At 48.2% G+C, this 17,963-nt stretch overlaps 1 protein-coding gene and 1 long non-coding RNA gene across 4 annotated transcripts in view; one reads left to right on the plus strand and one right to left on the minus strand.

The window, feature by feature from the left end:
• EPHB1 (EPH receptor B1) overlaps positions 1-17,963 on the plus strand; it is a 471,534-nt gene that overhangs the window by 185,009 nt on the left and 268,562 nt on the right. The window lies entirely within an intron of this gene.
• On the minus strand, positions 13,480-15,483 carry LOC147379129 (uncharacterized). 3 transcript variants are annotated; one of them, XR_015132433.1, is made up of 2 exons: positions 15,236-15,483; positions 13,480-13,866 (listed from the first exon to the last, which is right to left on the minus strand). It is a non-coding gene; the product is annotated as an uncharacterized LOC147379129 (long non-coding RNA). The 3 variants fall into 3 exon arrangements; XR_015132423.1 differs by lacking the exon at positions 15,236-15,483 and adding an exon at positions 14,647-14,751 and having other exon boundaries at positions 13,480-13,863; XR_015132425.1 differs by lacking the exon at positions 15,236-15,483 and adding an exon at positions 14,647-14,750.

Consider the following 17,963-nt stretch of genomic DNA (forward strand, 5'->3'; position numbering starts at 1 on the left):
ATTTTTCCAATTTATCCAACCAATTTTTTTTTCAGTTGTTCCAGGATAAGAATCATATTTTTGGTTTCATGTCCAATAACTCTTTGCCCAGCCGCAGGTCACACAGGTTTTCTCTGAATGTTATCTTCTAAAACTTTTATAGTTTTGTGTTTTATATTCAGGTCTGTGATCCGTTTTGAGTTAGCATTTGTTGAAAGCATGAGGTTCAGGATGAAGGTCATCTTGTTATTATTGTGCCTGTGATGTCTAGTTGTTCCAACACCAGAGATGATTCCTTCTCCTCCAAGCCTTTAGTTGATTGTTACCTTCTCGGTGCCCCCTGCCCTGACCACCCTACTTACAGTGTAGACCACCCTTAACAGCTCTCCCGTCTACCCTACCTCGCTTTATTTTTTCCATGGCACTTATCATCCCTAGCGTAGTGTGTTACTTATTGTGTGTATTGTCTGTCTCTTCACACTAGAATGTGCACTGCCTGAAGGCAGGGATATTTGAGGGTGTGTGGGGAGGGGTCTTCTTGTTAACTCAACTGGATGCATGGAGAGGCTGGGCTCCTCCAGGGCACAGGGCTGCAGAACGAGAAGGTGCAGGGGTGGCTAGTAGAAACTCCCAGGCCAGGTCAGATCAGAAGTGAGTTGTTGGATACCGGAAACTTGGGGGCTGGTGCACTGGGATGACCCAGAGGGATGGTATGGGCAGGGAGGTGGGAGGGAGGTTCAGGATGGGGAACACATGTACGCCCATGGTGGATGTATGGCAAAACCAATACAATATTGTAAAGTAAAAAAAATAATAATAATAATTAAAAAAAAAAAAAGAAGTGAGTTGTATAGAGCCCTGCCTCACTGGTTCATCAGGCAAAACAGGTTTGTAAAACACTGCACCCCAGCTCTCCTGTTCCTCACCCGCCTACTGTATTATTTGAGACCAGTAAGAACTTAAGCAATTAAACAGTTTTCTTCTACATCTAAAGTATTTGTTCCTCGAAACTTAAGCTTTATCCCCCTTTCACCCTTAGGCCCCTTGAAAGAAAGAAAGTGCTCTAACTCCCTGGGAAAATCATCTTAAATTCTAATCAGCCCTGGGTGTTGGAAGCCTCTGAGATGAGGTGTTGTCAGGGCAGAGGATGTGCAGGGAGAGCTGTTTAGGAGGCAAAGTCAGCTAGCATGCAGGTTTCCCCTGGCTGACAGTGCTTCCGCTCCAGCCATGAGGCTTAACTCATTGAGGGAGAGGCCCAGGGAATCTGAGAAACAAGCGATATGAGGAGAGGATATGGAGAGGCCAGAAGAAAAGAGGGCAGGTTAGATAAACTGCAGTGGGGGGCCTAGTAGATCCTGTCGTTTGAAATGGGACCCTCTCCATGCTGTCCCTACCCTGAGCCCTGGCGTCACTCTCTCTCCAGTGGCAGGTGGACAGAGTGTATGACATTGTGTCTCCCCTGGGGTCTGCTCTGGAAGTTCTGTATAGAAGGAGCTTGGGGCCACTGCATGGTTGGGTGGGTGGCGAAGGCCTGACGGGGCACTTGAAGGCTGCATTTGCGAAGCAAGCCCAGTGTTCTTTTTCTAATTACTTTGTATTTCTTTTTGGCTGTGGTAGTTCTCCATTGCTGGGCTGGGGCTTTCTCTGGTCGGGGTGAGCAGGGCCACTCTCCAGTTGCGGTGGGCAAGCTTCTCATTGAGGTGGCTTCTCTTGTGGTGGAGCATGGGCTCAGTAGTTGTCACCCACGGGCCCAGTTGCCCCACAACATGTGGAATCTTCCTGGACCAGGGATTGAACCTGTGTCCCCTGCATTGGCAGGTAGATTTTTAACCACTGGACCACCAGGGGAGTCCCCGCTTCTCTTAAAGGGAATGTTAATTTAGGGTGTGGGTGCTGATGGGAACCAGATCTGGGTGCAGGAGGAGCTGGTCCTTGCCCTTCCTCACTGCATGAGAACTGGTTCCCTAGATACAACCCCACCTCCCGCCCCAGGTGGAACCTGTCAGGGCCCGTGGATTGTGATAGCAACCGATGGTTCAGCAGGCCCTGCTCTCTGATGATCTCTAAACAGCTAAGGCTCCTGACCTGTTTGGAATCTGGTCACATACTATGTTTGTTCCCAGAAAAGCAAACCCACGTTGTTTCCTATTTTTGTCTCATTTCCACCACTGGATAGACCAAATTGGCTAATTTTGCTTTCTGATAAATTTGCTTTAGTTCAGTGGGAGGCGCTGCTGATTTTGAGTCATCAGATCTATGAGGATGGAGGAACCCAATTTGTAATATTTCTTGAGTTATACTTTAATGAAGACACCTATTAACACTTGTAATAATTCGCAGAAAGGAAGTCCAAGCAGATCTGATTGAAATGTCTTCCTTTGTCTTTTTTTTTTTTTTTTTTTAGAAGTGTTACCAGCTTAAATGGAGGTCTTAATTACAGATCAGAAACAGAAACTTGCAGTGTCTGAGAATTGCCTGAAGCCTATTCCTTTGGCCACACCTGTCTCCCGTGTTTCCTCTGGGGAGAAGACCTGCCCAGGAAGAGCCGTCTCTCCCTCTTGGGTGCCCTTCCCTCTAGAGCATCCTTGTTGTGAGCCAGTGTGGGGTGCAGGGCTCCTTAGCTGTGCAGACTGCTGGGGTCTTTCGGTCTTTCTCTGAGAATCTATGTATGATAATGTCACAACAGGGTTACAGATACTGTGGTATGATTTAAGTGTTTGCGTGTGTGTGTGCTAAATTGCTTCAGTCATGTCCAACTCTTTGCAACTCTGTAGACTGTAGTCCACCAGGCTTCTCTGTCCATGAAGATTCTCCAGGCAAGAATACTGGAGTGGGTTGCCATGCCCTCCTCCAGGGGATCTTCCCAACCCAGGGATTGAACCCACATCTCATGTCTCCTGCATTGGCAAGTAGGTTATTTACTGCTAGCACCACTTGGGAAGCCTGATTTAAGTGTTTATGTTCAACAAATGCTTTTAACACAAAAACTGCAATACTTGATATTATGCTACCAGAAGGTACTTGCAGGGTTTATGAGATGTGTTCACGTGTAGCCCCTTAGAGGCAGGGTGGTTGGATAATGGGGTATGTTTGAAGTTGTAATGGACTCCTCATTTCAGTCCTGTGACTCTTCACTGAGTGTGAATTTGAGGTATTTCCTGAATGGGAGTGAGCCCAGTTGGCCCTCCTGCCTTGCTGGCGACAGCCCGGCTTAGCCCCTGAGTCTAGGGGCTGGGCAGCTCTGACTGAAGTGGGTCACTTGCCCACCCATACCTCCCGGCTGGTCCTCGGCAGCATCTCCATCCCTGTAGGTCTGAGTCCTCTTCTTGCTTTATTTACAGCCCTGGTGGGTGCCCCATGGACAGAGTCATTTGGAGTCTGATTCAGAGGACAGGTGATTTGATGGCTGACCGAGCTGGGAGGTTGCTGACCCAGTCACTTTCCTTTCTGGGTGTGGGGAATGAGTCTTCCTGTAGGAGCCTTGCCTCGTGGCACCCCCTGTGGGCTAGATGCTTGTGGGTACCTGTATGCCCTGACACCCAGGTCTGCAGCCTGGTCCAGGGGAGGGCACCCAAAGGGGCTACTTTTCTGGTTGTCCTGAGAAGCAGGGCCCCTTGCCTTTCCTGGGGAGCAGGGCAGGGGGGCCTGATGGTGAAATGAAGGGCTGACCAAGGTCCAGGCCAGGCCTGGCTCAGCTTGATGGGAATGCTCTCTTCTTCTTTATTCTGAGGAAGCCCACTGCAGGTCTGGGAAAAAGAGGTAAAGTTGAGAAGAAGCTCTCCTTGTCTGTATTCTGGTCTCCCAAAATGAATCAACTGAGCAGAACTAAAATGCACAGGAGTAATGGGGTGGGTTGGGGAAGGGGTAGTTAAGGAACCTAGGGAGAAGGTATTTGTGGTACAATTCATCCTAGAGGAGACACTGCAAGACCCAAGTAGGAGAGCATGCCCCATCTCTTCGGGGAAATGCTGAGATGTGTCTGACCTGGAAAAACAGACACGTGTCTGCAGGAGGGAGAATCCATAGACCAGCGGGAAGTTGGTGATGTGGTTGAGGGGACAGTCTTCAGAGAATGCTGTGGAGTGATTTAGAGCTGCCTCTGAATGGAGGGTGTGTCCTGTCCCCCTGCGTTTTTGTTGGAGACCCTGTCAGCTGCAATGGCCTCTGACCAAACTCCGCCCCAGTACTCCAGGCTCACCCCATCTCCAGATTCATCTTCCCAAATCTCAGACTTGCTCATTCATCCCTCTGCTCACAGACTCTTACATCTCCTCACTGCTCTAAGCACATGTCTCAGGCAGGCTTTCAAAAGAGCACATGTACCTGTCGTGGTCCAGGCCCAGGTTGGAAAAGAATTTCCAGACATGAGGCAGGATGAGAGTAAAGTTTATTACAGTAGGGGAGGGGAGGGTCACTGCCATACCCTGGGCTGGCTTCCTGATAGCCAGGGAGAACTGACCTTGGTTTTTATAGCCAGAGGGCAAGGAGTGGGGTAGGGGTTTTGTGAGTTATTTGCTAATTGGATGAGGTACCTATCATATAGGCAGGAGAGTAAGGCAAATACCTCTTCCTTGTATGGGATAGGAGGGAAGATAGGCCATACTGCTCAGGAGGGTCCCAAAATTCCTCAGTAGTTACAATATGGGGGGGATGGGCAATAAGGGTCTTTTTTTTTTTTTTTTTTCCTGTTGCTGTATTCTAAGACTCTTCTTGTTCACCTTGTTCTTTTGTACTTGGAGCACCACAATACCTATGACTACCGCAGTCCCCAATGCTTGGTTAAGAGTATAGACTCTGGGGCCACACTCTCTGGCTTTGAACTCCGTCACCACCACCTACTAGCTGTATGACCTTGGGTTGGTTACTTAGGTTACTTGGTTTTCTCGGCTGTAAAATGGGCATGAGCGTAACCTATTTCCTAGGGTGATTGGGAGGACTGAACGAATTAATGCTTGCAAAGCTCTCAGGGCACTGCTGGCTCTTAGAGAGTGGTCAGTACAAATGAATCATCGTTATTGTTTTCCAGCTCTCACAGGTAGCCTGCTGGTGCCCCTCCCCCTTCAAGGCCAGCAATCCACATTTCAAATCTCATCAACCCTCCAAGGCCTGCCTGAACTTCTGCCTCTTCTATAAACAGTTTTTGATTTCTTGCTCCAATTGCCAACTGGACATAATTGACTTTTCTGTCCACACCCGTCTCCCAGCACATTGCCCACAGTCCTCCTGCCCCCCAAGTGCCAGAGACACACTGTAAGCCATTGAGGGGTCCCAGGCCTGTTCCTTGGTCTTCCCCGTCTCCCTGTTTCTTGCAGGGGCAGCTGTCAGTGCTTCTCCCCCGTGAACAGCTTCAGTGCTGGCGCCTGCTTCTCTGCCTTCCTCATTCTCCCCATGCTCCTCCTCTCCCAGCCTCACCTGGCTCCCTCTGTTCCTCTGATTGTCCTCCCCTCTCACCACCTCGTTCTTCTTGATTCTCCTTGTTTCTCTGACCTCCCCCACCTCGCTCTTAATGAGAACTTTCACACGTCATATTGATTTAGAGTTTTAAAAAGCCAGCACTGATTTTTCTGGGGGCACTTTTCATGATCTTATATTTACATGTAGGAAGAAAGCTGTTTCAGAAGCCATTGACTTTGTTCTGTTGAGTTAGTAGTTGAAGTTGCAAACTCTTTTTTTTTTTTTAATTTTTATTTTGTATTGGGATTAGCCAATTAACAATGTGATAGTTTCAGGAGAACAACAAAGGGTCTCAGCCATACATATACATGTATGCATTCTCCCCCAAACTCCTCTCCCATCCAGGCTGCTACATAACATTGAGCAGAGCTCCCTGTGCTATACAGTAGGTCCTTATTGGTTATCCATTTTAAATATAGCAGTGTGTACATGTCCGTCCCAAACTCCCTAACTATAGACAACTATAAGTTCATTCTCTTTCTGTTTTGTCAGTTCATTTGTATCATTTCTCTTTAGATTCCACATGTAATAAATGTCATACGCTATTTCTCCTCTTTCTGACGTACTTCCCTCAGTATGACACTCTCTAGGTCCATTCATGTTGCTGCAAAGGACATTATTTCTTTCTTTTTAATGGCTGAGTAATATCCCATTGTATATATATACCACATCTTCTTTAGAGGTTGGAAACTCTTCTGGAAACTCAGAGAATTCGGGGACCTCAGATGCTACATCTCATGAGCTGGGATCAGGGTGACAGTCTGGGGGCAGAAAGCACCGGGCAGGAGAGGCCTTGTACCCTGACCCGGCCTTGAGGATAAGGGTAAAGAGCAGGTGTAGAGCTGGGTGAAGACCAAGCAGATGACTGTCAGCCACTGGGGTGGGGGCAGGCAGGGTGGAGGACCATGGTGGGATTCGCTGATGAGGCTCTTGCTGCCCTGGCATCAGACAGGTTGGTCTCATCTTCCCCCAACAAAGCACATAGTGATCCAGCGCCTGTGCTGAGGGCCCTGCCTGCCTCATCTCATCTAATCCTTCAGTAACCTTAGGGGGCAGGTCATGTTATTTACATTGTACTTTGTGGGTAAGATGACATTGCAGGAGTAAAGTTAGGGAAGGGCAGTAGGTTCAAAAATATGATCTGTAAAGATGAAGTAATAGAACTAAGTGGGCAGAGTGATGAGGGAAAAGGCAGAATCCTGCCTCCTGGAGGATGCCTGTGTTCACGTATGTGGGCTGCATGACATCTTTTTGGGAGTGACGTTGGATATATATAAATAAACTGGCAGAATCCGGAGAATAGATGAAGATAACAGATGAAGGGAAAATAAAGGCAGGGGTCTAAGATGATTTGTAGCTGAAAGTCCTGACGCTCATAGTCAGAGGTGGGTCCTTCTGCATGGACTGCTTGATGGTCACCAGTTCTTGCTCTGCTCCTCCCTACCACTCCCTGCTTGGGTTCTGCAGCCATGAGTTGAAGGCTTCCCTGATGGCTCATATGGTAAAGCGTCTGCCCGCAATGTGGGAGACCTGGGTTCGATCCCTGGGTCGGGAAGATCCTTTGGAGAAGGAAATAGCAACCCACTCCAGTACCCTTGCCTAGCAAATTCCATGGACAGAGGAGCCTGGTATACTATAGTCCATGGGGTCGCAAAGAGTCGGACACGACTGAGTGACTTCACTCACTCAGTCTCTACCCACATGAGTTCAGAGCTCTGTAGAAGCAGCCTGGAGAGCAGTAGCCTAACCACAGCTCATCTGACCTGGGCTCCTGGACAGGGGCAGGGAGAAGGGGTCAAGGAAATGCTGGGTCCATGCAGCAGCCCCTCTGGGCACTGCAGCCTACAGCCTCTGGCAGATGTAGAACAGCTTCATCACCATGCTCAGTAAAAGCAATGTGGGGCAAGAGCAACTTTTAGAATAGTTGAAAAGAGATCAAACCATCCTGAAATGACATAGAACCCTTGGCCTGTTTGCCAACTTTTAGATATCATCTAGACTTAATTGTGGAATAGTTTTGCCCTTTTTCTCTCCCTGGTTAACTTCTTGCCGGTTTTGGGATTTCAGCTTAGGGGTCATGTTATTCAGAAGCCATGCCAGCTCTTCCTATGTGCCTGTGGCCCAGGCATACTTTTGTAATGCCACATGCAGTTCCCTAAATCTGCACCCTGCGGTGCCAGTGCTTCTGGGGAAAGAAAGGTCAGGGCTTGTCCTTCATCACTTGGGTACTCTGTAGCCAACACCCTAAGAAAGACAATAATCCTACTGAACAAAACCAGTAGCCGAGATAAATCTCTGTCTCCCCGTGGGTGAAGGCTTTGTAGCCTTGAACCCTGGGGCCCTGCCTTCTTCTTGGAAATGTAAGGTCTCTGGAAGGCATTCACTTCTTGTTGAGACCCAACTTGTCAAAATTAAATATCTGAAGCTTCCTTATGACTGTTTTAAGATAGGCAGCCATGTCTTTGAGGCTGCCTGCATTCCCACCTTTATGGCTCAACGGAGGGGAGGAGCCAAGGTACTTGGAGCTGCTAAACGGCCACAGCTTATTCTAAAGGAAGCATGTGTGCAGACTTTCAGCCCAGGCTGCATGTCACAGAGGGGCCTGCGGTGTGAGAGCCTCAGAAAATCCCCAGTCCTGGCCAGAAGAGGGGCAGGAGCTGCAGGAAATTCATTCCGGGAACAGTGGATGCCCTGTCCTGCATCCCATTCATTGTCCTTCTGTGGCCCACACCATGCTGATGCCCCCCAAAACCTATGCTTTCCCTTCAGGAAAGATAGCAAGTCTCAAAATTTTTCCCTTGGGAACCAGGGTACCCTCTGGTCCCTCTCCTTCCCATGTCCCCCACTTCAGTTTCTCACCATCACCCTGAGGATGTTCAGTCTTCCTGAAGTTGTGTTGTGTTAGTCGTTCAGTCGTGTCTGACTCTTTGTGACCATATGGACTGTAGCCCACCAGGCTCCTCTGTCCATGGAGTTCTCCAGGCAAGAATACTGGAGTGGGCTGCCATTTCCTTCTCCATCCTGAAGTTAGGAGTTCCCAATTTGCTCCTTCGGTGAAAGGTGGCAGTTTGAGTGGGGCATGCTTCCCACTAGGGTCATCCTCTGTGACTCTGCTCACCCTCACTCACCCCACCCCTGACTTGACCTTCCCAGCTGCTTCCTCTCCCATCCCTACCATGGGTGGGATGAGTTTTCCGCTCTCCCAAGATGCCGCCTGGGTCATCCACAGAAAGTGAAAGGGTGGAGGCCTGAGCCCCGTGAACGTGGGAAATCTTCAGGGTAGGAACAGAGCCTCCAGCCTCCCCAAGCCGGGCTGGAGGGATGACTCCACCTGTGGAGGAAGAAATCAAAGGAGACTTTCCCGTGTCTTCTCCATCCTCCATTTTTCTTCCCACAGTGTCTAGGCCAGTGTGGAGGATCCGTGACTGTGATAGATACTGAAGGAGCCTGGCATCTCTGCCATGCTTACACATCGGCTTGTGGCTGACTTAGCCCCCTCTGAGGGTCCAGGGGGCTGCTTCCAGAACATCAAAAATTGGAGATCCAAACTTTTCCCTCCTCCCACAGAGTCTTCCATCTCCCCAAGCCATTGAGTTGCCAAGTTCTATCCCTTCTACTACTCAAGATCTCTGGAACCTTCCCTTTCTTCCCTTTGCCCCTATTCTACTGCAGCTGGGCCCTCCCTGGTCACCCTGGCTCTGTTCCTGGACCCTCAGTGCACCTTCCATACAACTGCCCCAGGGGTCTTCCAAGTAAAGCTGGTCTTGACCACCTATGCAAAACTCTTTAGGTCCCTTCATGACTTCTGATGGATAAAATCTTATGCAACCCATCCCCCATGGCACCAGGGCATTTAGTAATCTGGTCCCTGACTTATCTCCAGACCTGTCTCCTGTGGCCCCACCTCAAGCTTCTGGCCAAGAGGTTCCCAGAATTGAATCTTGTCTTCAATATAACTCACACACTCTTTCCTCTTCCTGGATTTGCCTTCCCTCTCTATTTTACTGGTACAGCTCAAGTCTGCTCATGTGACTCCTCCTTATAAAGCCTTCCCTGTCTCCTCCACAAAAGCTTGTCAGCAATTCTTGCTCCTGTGTCTCCAGTGCTTTGTAAGCATCAACTCTGGTGGCATGCATCACACAGTACCATCTCTCTCCCAGTCCTCTCATGACATGGTGACCTCCCTGGAGGCAGGACAGCCTCCAAGTCACTTCTGTGGCTCCTCACTAGGCCCAGTGTAGTTATTACAAGGACTCATTGCACATGTGCTGAATAAATGAATGAAATAATGTATGAGAGCTTCACAGTGATGTGCCGGCTGGTGGATGCTGCTGCCACCCAGCTTCAAAGAAGTAAGATAGAACAGCCTTCTTGGGGTTCCTCCCCCAACATGCTGTCCCCATGGAGGGCAGGACTGAGGGCCTTGGTCCTGGGATCTGGAAGCTAGGAAGACATTCAGGATTTTTGGCCCCACGATATAGCTTGTCAAAGCCCCCAAGGAAACAAAATCAAGATGTCAGAGAATTTTTCCTTAGGGAAATAAATATTCTCAACTTATATTTAGAATGGTACAGTATCTTCTGCATTATGATTTGACTGACAGAAGAAGTGTGTTTAAGGTATTTTTAACATAGAATCTTAAGAAGAAATCTAGTGATTAGATCTTTGGAAGCTATTGTGTAATTTTAAAACTTTAGTAAAGGAGTATGTTGAAAGAAAGAAAAAAAAATCCAACCAGATTGATGTGTTTCAGTTCTCTCTGTAACTTGTATAAAGGCATCCATTGTCTTCAGAAAGGGGGAACTGGCAGTGTGTGTGTGTGTGTGTGTGTGTGTGTGTGTAACTCACACCAGTCTCTGTACATGGCTTAAAATTATTCTCTTCACCTCAAGAAAACATTTCAGAAAGGGCCTTTTTCACTCTTGACAGCAGCAGGGCGTACTTGTGAGGAGGTTATTACTGTGAACATTATTCCCATTTTGTAGAAGGAAAAATGCAAAGGAGAGTATTTGAATGACCAGCACAAGACCATTTTGTCAATGCATGGTTATAGGTGGTGTTTGAGCCCAGACCCTGTTTCTCTAAATCATATATTTTTTCATGGCTATTTGGATGTCTGAATGCCAGAGTTATTTGGGTTGTCCCTACACTGCACTGCTGGAAACTTGACAGGTAGAACTGTGTTTTATTTACCTCTTGCTGCATAACAAACCACTTCAATGGTTGGATAAACTAGTAACTGCTGTAATCATGCTCTCAGATTCTCTGGACCAGGAATTTAGACAGGGCTGGGTTGCCACTGTTCCACTGTGGCTGGGGCCTCAGCTGGGAGACCTGAACAGCTGAGAGATGGAATCTTCTAGAGGCTTCTTCACTCACATGTCTGGCACCTGGGCTGGGATGACTAAAAGGCAGAACTCAGCTGAGAGTTCTGGAACTGGACTGCACCCTTACAGATGTCCTCTCCATGTGGTTGGGGGTTCCTCATAGCGTGGTGGCCTCAGGGCAATTCGATTTTTTTATGAGGTGGTTCAAGGTTCTTCTCGAGGAAATCTCTACTCTTTCCCATCATATTGTTTTTCTCTATTTCTTTGCATTTGGGCTTCCCTGGTGGCTCAGATGGTAAAGAATCTGCCTGCAATGCAGGAGACCTGGGTTTAATCCTTGGGTTGGGAATATCCTCTGGTATGGAATGGCAACCCACTCCAGTATTCTTGCCTGGAGAATCCCGTGGACAGAGGAGCCTGGGAGACAGGAGACTGAGCTACAGTCCATGGGGTCACAAAGAGCTGGACACGACTGAGCAACTTTCACTTTCTTCCATTGCATTGTTCACTTAAGAAGACTTTCTTATCTCCCCTTGCTGTTCTCTGGAACTCTGCATTCAGTTGGATATATCTTTCCCTTTCTCCCTTGCCTTTTGCTTCTCTTTTCTCAGCTATTTGTAAGACCCCCTTAGACAACCACTTTGCCTTCTTGCATTTCTTTCTCTTTGGGATGGTTTTGGTCACTGCCTCCTGTACAGTGTTGTGAATCTCTATCTATAGTTCTTCAGGCACTCTGTCTACCAGATCTAATCCCTTGAATTCTTAGAGTATTATTTCCATGTTCTTAGAGTATTTTTGTGAAGAAGGTAGAAGTTCCTTGGCTTTTAGGACCTACTTTCAGGAGTCATGCATCATCACTTCTGTGCCACCCTGATGGTCAAAGGAGTCGTAAGCCCACCCAGATTCAAGGCAAGGATGTGTAGATCCCAGTAAATGGGAAGGGTGTTAGGAATTCACAGTCACGCTTTTAAAACTACACAGGCCTTTTCTCTTCTGGCTTGATCTGGGCTCAGTGTTATCTGGATGAAAGGAGAGGAAGAAGCTCACCTCTGGAGACACTTGCTAGCAGTGGGCTTTGGTGATACCTTTGATTTCTGCATTCCCAGGAGAAGAAGACAGGGTTTATAGATTGTCCCACCTGGTTCTCATGGGCAGGACCAGGCCAGAGAAGAGGTGGCCCTTGCCACACTCTGCTGGGGTAAACTCTCAGCGCATGTCAGGTGGATCACCAAGCATCCTGCTAGGCCAGGGCTTAAGGATTGTGTGGTTTGAGGTTTCTCTGTCTGCTGCTCCTAAGCCATGACCAACCATGTATCTCCTTGAAGGGAAGAGAGTTCATCTGGAATAATCTTTAGGGGTGAAGGGAATGAGAACCCCTCTGAGACAGGAGTAAAGAGTTGGCTTCCTGGAAATTTAAAGTACTTTATCCGTGAGCTCCAAAGGTTCCCCCAATCAAGGCTGGAGCAAGGAGATGAGCACAGGACTGGCAGGACGTGGGACTTTGCAGGACATGGGACTTTGCAGGGTCATCTGTGTCGTGCCAAGACACCTCTGACACATTAGAGTCTCCTGGGACACATGTTGACCAACTGCTTCATTCCTGCAGTCAAAGGTGGCCCCCAGTGAGCTTTCGTACCTCGTTCCTCATACCTGGTTCTCTCACCAGCACTCCAGCCACTCTAGATTTTGTCATTAAATTTTCATGAGCGGTTATGCCTGTTCCAGTCAGCAAGAGACTTGGTTATATTGCAATAACAAATACCCTCCAAGTCTTAGTGGCTTAAAACAACACTTGTTTATTCCCTCTTCATAGTTTGTGTTCATCATAGGTTGACAAGGGTTGTGTTTGATGCCATTGAAAGTCATCTGTGAGAGGGAAGAGGGACTTTGGTGGGTCTTACATTGATAGTTATGCCCTGACTTAGAAGAGACAACACATCACTTCCATTTACAACTCAGCGGCCAGAAGCACAACCCCACCATGTCCCTGGGACACAGAGAGCTGGGAAAAATGGCAAATTGTCTTAACCGCTACAGGAATACCACAATGGTCTCTGAAAATCCGTATCTTTGCCCTTTCTTCACAGTGTCCTTTCCCTCTTCACATTTTCACTGATGCATGCATGCCTGCAAGCAACCATCCATCTGCTCATCTAATGTGTAGTGAGCACCTGTCCTGTGCCAGGTACGGCTCCAGGTGCTAAGCATATGGAGATGAAAAGGTTCCCTGGAGAAGTACCTAATCTTACAAGATTGTTCAAAATCTATGCAACTTTTTCAGACTGTAGCCAGGCTTTCCATAAAGATAGCAAGTATTAGTGGATCTTTCCTCAAAAGTATGTCTTCAATGGTTAAGCATAATAATAACCATTTTTTCATTAATATTGAGCCCTTGCAGTAAGCCAGACACTTTGCTCAGAGTTCAGTTTAGCTCTCACTACAATTTTGAGTGATTAGCTAGATGATGCCCATTTACAAATGAGTAAATTCAGCCTCTGAGGGGTTAAATCAGTTGTCCAAAATCCCACAGCTACCTAGTGGCAGAGTTAAGGTTTAAATTTGGGCCAAGTCCAAGTTCTTACTCTTCAACAGCTACATTATACTTATTTTTTACACTCATGAATTTTTTTTCTCTCTGAATCAGAGACCTGAAAACCACAAAAATTATTTTCTGCAGTTGTACCATGAACACTTAGAAGGCAAGGATCATTTCCAGCGATTTCTGATCATTCAAGTTCTTTTTAATGAATGGATGAAGGAGGGAGGAAAAGAGGGAGGGAAAGAAGAATGGAAGGAAGGAAAGGGAGGAAAGGAACAAAGGAGGGGGAGGAGGGGGTGTTGATGCTCTTGACATAGAGTGAAAGCCTTGACTGAAGTGGTGGGACGTGGTGCGAAAGGCAGGCGAGGGCGCTGACCCGGTAGGAAGGTGCCCTGTAAGTCGACGGTGCTGCTCTTATAACCTGCTCATTGCTGATCTTCAGCTCTGTCCATCGGTCTCCCAGTTCTGTGCCTGGTGTGTCTCATCACCGCTGAAGAGGTTCTCCAGTCTACCACGTCTGAATGGTCTACAATTAAATGCACAGATGTATTCCTCCTCACTCGGCTGCTGGAAAGGAAATATTTTGAAAAATATGACAGCTCAGTATCACAACTTGGAGAAACTGGAGGAAGGGAGAAAGGGCTACAAAGGAGGCATTAAACAGAATTTTTAAAGGTCACTCTCCGATTTTGTGTGTTACTTTCCAAAGCAGTATTTTGAGATTTAAAAAAATGTATAACAATTACGGCTCGCCTCCATCCTCTGCAGTTAAGTAATGGTTTACACTGGGATCAACAACAGTCCGTGGGGCCTGAAAGCATCCGCCTTTCTGCAGCCTGACCGTGTGTGCTAGGTCCAATTTGTTTTCCACTATTGCTCAGGCTTTATCAGAAGAACAATCTGCAGTCGTAGGCTGCTCTTGTCTGGTGCCGGAGCCTGAGACTGTGTCCTATATATCAATACATGGCTTCGGTTAACCTAGATTTTTCTAGTGCAGCTTGTTGACATTTAATAAAAAGGCTTCCCCCCTTAGTGTCTTTCAGGCTCCAACCTCAAGGGTCGAATTGCTTTCTCCTGTGTTTAGCTCTTGTGTGTGCACCTCTGTGTATGTGGGTGTGCCCTTGTATCGGCGTGTGCACCCCTGTGTATACTCTGTGTGCGTGTGTGTGCATGCACCCGTGTGTGACCATGCGTGTACTAGTGACTACTGTGTTGGCAGCTTGTGGCCCGGAGCTGATGTGTAAGTGCCTAATTGCCTTTGCTCTTTAGCAATTAACCACTTGCAGGTGCAACTAGTTGTGAGCACAGTTCTCCGTGTGTGACTAATTGCAGGTGTCAAGTACTCGCCTCTTGAGTTCCCTTCATGGCTCAGTGGGGCTCAGTGCTCAATCTCCCCACCATCTGGGTTTGGGCACCTCCTCTGGCCAGAGCATATCCTCAGGAGAGGGGCCCAGGGAGAAGAGGGAAAGCTGCTTCAGAGCAAGAAGGGGAAGGGAGATGAAGGGCAGAGCTCCTGAAACCTCTCCAGGGAGTCAGAAGCTTAGTGGGTGCTGCTGTGTGGCAGAACCCCACATCCAGGGCCTGGCATCTCCCGGCCTGTGAAGGGCTTTGGTTTTCTGCAGAGAGTGACCCTCTCTCCTGGACCCGTTGTCCAAGCAGTGACCCAAACCCTCAAGGACAGAAGTGGCTGGTGGAAGTCTGGACTGTTGTTCTGGCAGCTGGGGCCCCTCCGCAGTGTCGCCCCTGCCCCTGTGTGACAGCTACACTCTTGGCCTCAGCAGTTCACCTGTAAAGTGGGGGCGACCCCCTCCCTCACCTGCCTGGTGGGCCCAGGGTGTCCTGAGGGTTAAGCTGCTGTGACTTCAGTTGTGGTCTTGCCTTTTCTGTGCCCTGCAAGGAGCAGGTGACTCTTGGGTGGCCATGGGCAGTTTCTTACCTGTAATGTGTTCATAATAAAAATCTCCAAGTGGGTCAAGGGCTGAAGAAGCAGGAACTCTTGGTCCTGAGCTCTGTGGCCTGTGTCCTGGCCTCTGTCTCAACACTCATTGAAAGTGAGGGCCTGAGAACAGCCCGAGATGACCCTTCTCGGGGCACGGGTAATCCCTCCCGGTGGGGGTTCTTCCTTTTACTGCTCTCCCCCACTACTGAGGCACAGACAGTGGCCCTGATAGTGGCCTTCAGAGAGCCCCCCTCCACAGCCCAGGCCTGGGTGGGATGGGGCTTCAGGGAGTGGAGACAGAGCTCCAGGGAAGAAGCCCCAGTGAGAACAGGAGCCGGCTGGGGCAGCACCACATGACAAGCAGGCAGCAAGGTGCAGTACTAGCTCTTCAAGAGGCCTCTCTGGAAGGTTGAGGGGCAGGGGGCATGGATTAGCTGCTTCCAAGCAGTGGAGAGAGAAGGGCCCTCACCCTGGGAGCTCTAGAGAGTTCAGAGCGTCGAGCCCAAGGGTCTGCATGGAGCCCTTCTTGCTATGTTAAACGTCTCACCACAGATCCAGGCATGCATTCCTGGGATGAGGGGGCCCACAGAGTTGTGGGGCAAAAGCCCCCGAAAGGGACAGCGTAGTGTCCTGAGGGGTTGATGTGCTGCTGCTGCTGCTTAGTCGCTCAGTCATCAGTCATGTCCGACTCTTTGTGACCCCCTGGACTGCAGCCTGCCAGGCTCCTCTGTCCATGGGATTCTCCAGGCAAGAATACTGGAGTGGGTTGCTGTGCCCTCCTCCAGGGGATCTTCCCGACCAAGGGATCAAACCTGGGTCTCCGGCATTGCAGGCAGACTTCTTATCGCTGAGCCACCAGGGAAACCCTGTTGATGTGCTACCACAGGTCGGAGTGGAGCATGTGAGGGTGGGGCCCGAGGCCGGAGGAGAGACAGAGCAGTGCGGAGCGGGAGCAGTCATGTTGTAGTCTACTTTGTGGCCAGGCTCTTGAGTGGCTGCAGTGAAAGGCGTGGGGTCTCGAGCACGACCTCATGGAGACCTCATGGAGTTTGCGATTCCCAGCCGAGGTCACTCCACAGGGAAGCTGGATTGCAGGGCCACCACCCTGGCATCACATTTTCAGTTGAGTCCTTTTTATTGCATGATTAAACCTGGCTTCCCAGTCCTGATCCTTGGGTTCTGACTGTGGGCCACTTTCAGTAACTACCCCACAGGACTTAGCTTGACCCTGGGATCCTTCTGCCCCTTGGAGGGTTTCGGTGGCATGCACTTGGAGGGGTTCAATGAGCATCTTTACCACTTGCTACTTGTGACTCAGATTTCTTGTTTATAAAATGACATGATATTTAAAAATTTTTATTTTATATTAGAACATAGTTGATTAACAATGTTGTGTTACTTCCAGGTGTCCAGCGAAGTCAATTATACATGTGCATGCATCTATTCCTTTTCAAATTCTTTTCCATTTAGGCTGTTACAGAGTATTGAGGCATAGTTTCCTGTGCTGTATAGAGAATCTTTGCTGGTAACCTATTTTAAATATAGTGTGTATATATTAATCCCAGTCTCCTAATTTATCCCTCCCCCCACACCTTTCCCCTTTGGTGACCATAAATTTGTTTTCTGGCTGTGAGTCTGTTTCTGTTGTGTAAATAAGTTCATATTTTTCAGATTCCACATTTACATGAAATCACACGATAGTTGTCTTTGTCTGACTTGCTTCACTTAGGATGGTAATCTCTAGGTCTGTCCGTATTGCTGCAGATGACATTATTTCATTCTTAAGAATGGAATAATATTAGAGCCTGTTTGTTAGGAATGCAGGGAGGATTAAATGAGATGAGTGAAATGTTCATCATGTTAGGTAGAAAAGAGCAAACCTTCATTAAATATTAGTACTCAAGTTACTCACGTTATTATTGTTGTTCTTACTTTTACTTTAAGGAGGCTACTTTCTTCCCAGAACACCTGCCCCTCACCCAGGATGGCTTAGTTCGTGTTACCTGTTGGCTTTGTTTGGCAGGACCCCTTAACTCTGAGACCAGGGTGGTTCAAGCCTGAATCATTGGCTTGATCCTGACAGCCAGTGGCCATGGGCTGCTGGGCAGTGACTGGTCAGAAGTCAAGCTGGGCTCCAGCCAGCAGAAAATGTGCTCGCCCAGATCATGGCCCTTGGACGGGGGCTTCACTTGTAGCAATTCAGGAGTGAGGCACAAATAAAAACATCTGACTTTCCAGCATTTCTTTAGATTATAAATTGAGGCTTAACACAGCAGGTCACGATATGATCATTCAGCTGCCAACTCCTTAGCTTCATCCCACTTTTCTGGGGAGTGACTTTTCCAGATAATTAAAGAATGTGAGTGCTGGGAGAATCCCTCATGATTATTCCATGGAACCATCTTTTTCATTTGAGAAAAGTAGTGACAATATTCAGTGGATTTAGCCAGAGTTCATTCAGGGTACTTTATTTCTTGCATGGTTCTTTTTTAACTCATTCCTGTCGGATGCAGTGCAGCTTAAATGAGCTTTCTTAATTGCCAATCCTCACAAATAAGCATGTGCATTTATAAACATCTGTGTGTGTGGCAGTTAGCATCCTGGCTAACCTGCGGCTGGTTCCAGACGATAGGTAGCCTGAGGGACCAGCTGAAGTTCAGCATCAGCCAGGGCACTTGGAAGCCAGGTGGGGTCATAATCCAACTTACCCATCTGAAAAGTGGGG

This window comes from Bos grunniens, chromosome 1 (genome assembly GCF_055505025.1).
Source record: "Bos grunniens cultivar Pamir isolate PY7600 chromosome 1, Bosgru_T2T1.0, whole genome shotgun sequence".
Classification (NCBI taxonomy): Eukaryota; Metazoa; Chordata; class Mammalia; order Artiodactyla; family Bovidae; genus Bos; species Bos grunniens.